Raw genomic sequence first — 2,528 nt, 5'->3', positions numbered from 1 at the left:
GAGTAAGCCTGATTTTTGGACTTCTCTGTTGACATCCACCCCTTGGCGCTCATATGACCTTATGGATTTGCGAGCTGGAGCACCGGGGAACAGCGACTCGTTTTTAAAAACAGGAAAAAAATTGTCCGGGGAACAGCGACTGCGCTAAGCGAATACCTTGTGATTGTATTGATGATGGTTTGCCGCTGCACGGGATTAAACTTTGCGCGCAGAATTTTCAAAATAATTATCGCAGCTAAAAACTGATTTCATTTTCGAAATCGTCGTATCAAAATATGCAAAGCGGCTCACGGGGAACCTGATTTGATGCCATATTTTAAAACTTGAGCAAACTTTGTTTTTCAATTGTCTATTTCCAATCTAAAGTTATGTATCAAGGTCACCCAGTGCGTTGTAAGTGCATATGACGTCAAAGCTGCTAGGACTACACACTGCACATAAGATATCTACTATCTACCACTGCAAAGTCACTGTACAGTGTACAGTATTGTGACTCGGTCGAAAGACACTGTTGTTCTCTTTATTGAGATGTAGAGGCCTACGAATCCCTCGAATGTCTGTGGACGATTAAGTCCAGAGACTACAATAACAAATTATCAAGAGAGGGCGTAGGGAGAGTTTGAGTCATTAGAATTTTGCAACTAATTACGTTCGTTAAGTTAAGAGTGCTCGAGATAATAACGTATGGCTCTTTTCGTCTATGCAGACGGCCAATTTAGCTTAAGATGGTCTCAAGGTTGTCTTCATGCAGCTTCTTTCGAGGCTAATTCTTCCTATGTTTGAAGCACACACAGATTCTGTCGCAGTGCTTTCATGTCAGTGACGTGGATATCTACAGACATTCGAGGGATCCATAGGCCTCTACATCTCAATAAAGAGAACAACAGTGTCTTTCGACAGAGTCACAATACTGTACACTGTACAGTGACTGTGCAGTGGTAGATAGTGGATATCTCTGTATTTCTGCTTTTTTCCTTTCGTCGTCGGCGCTTCTCTGCCTGGTTGTTTCTTAGGCCTTAGAGATAATATGGTCACTCAAAATTGACCTTAAAAAATCAGGCTTGGCAAAAATGTGCGAAATCACAGAAACGTCTTCGCACGTGTCTTGGGGACCATCAATATTGATAGAATGGACATACATTGCATATCCAATGAATGGAGAATTTGTTTCTCTGCATTAAACAACATTTAATGTCGATAGTTTCAATTTAAAACAAAACAGAAAACAGAGCAATCATAATTACCACACAAACTTGGACTTAATATTAAATGTGCTCATTGTAGTGCACGAACCCATAGGGTATCGACTCTGCTAAATTTTGGACAATTATCAGTCATTTCATCCCAGATGTCACAGACGGTTGCAAGCGAAGGGTCTGAATTTGGAGCAACGTTAATTTTCTTCAGCTGCTGTTTCATGGGATTTCACATACCAGTAGGATTCATATCGGGCTGTCCACTGGTGATCACTCCAACGTTGATATGATATAGTTTTCCAAGAATTGTCTCGTGATAATATTGGCCCAATGAGAAAGTGATTTGCCATGAATGGAAATGTCTACTTGAATGACACTGGGAGGGAAATAAGGGTAAGACATCACATTCCAACACTTGCGCGATGTAGTCAACTAGAGCAGGCCATCCTATGATGGCAGTTTCATGGCCTCTGCTCTGCTCTTCACTGACAGATGATTAGTCCAAAATCTAACAAACACATCTATTTGCGAGCGACGTAAAACCTTACTAAAACTACTATCTAACCCGCCAACCACCCACAAAGAAAGATTGGCTTATAGGAACACTGAGTCCAATCCTGAAAAGTGGAAATTTATCAAAATTTGAAATCACGAGCCGGGTGCTTTCTTTTACATGTACTCCAATTGTGGGAGATTTTGTCACAGCAACAACTGCCAAGGTGGTCTAACAATCTTTTCGTTGAACTCAGAACTATATTACCGTACAGTTAACGCCCATATTTCTTTAAAAGGCGATATGAGGTCAACTTTTTTGTAAGTCTGTAAATGCCCGACAAGTACTAGATGATATTGAAAATACAGAGTGAGTCAAAGTTATGTCAACACCGTTAGGGGCTGTTCAAATAAATATTATTATAATCTTACACCTTTTTGGGGACTCCCCCCCCTCCTTCTCACGCTTTTCTTACATTTGCCTCCTACCCCCCCCCAATCTCGTAATAATAATATTACATTGTTCGCTTATAATAATGGTGATGTGACATTTATATTGCGCAAATCCGTGTTACAATCATTGTTCTGTGCGCTTTACATAGACTTCTAATATTCATGAAAAACATGCATACACACATACAGTTGTAACAAAGTGAAGTCAGAGGGCTCGTGGCTCGTAAATACCAGGTGAAACTAGTACACTGGACGCCGATACCGGCGCGAGGAGCGTAATTACAACTGGACGCCACCACCCAGGACGGCATCTTGAGGGACAGGGAACCTTAGAGTGGGGCGTATTTATAACACCTTGCTGCCTCAAAATCAGTTAAGTCCCTGATT

Source organism: Aplysia californica, unplaced genomic scaffold, assembly GCF_000002075.1.
Source record: "Aplysia californica isolate F4 #8 unplaced genomic scaffold, AplCal3.0 scaffold00055, whole genome shotgun sequence".
NCBI classification, from domain to species: domain Eukaryota; kingdom Metazoa; phylum Mollusca; class Gastropoda; order Aplysiida; family Aplysiidae; genus Aplysia; species Aplysia californica.
The sequence above is the reverse complement of the archived record's forward strand: the minus strand, read 5'-3'. Positions refer to the sequence as shown.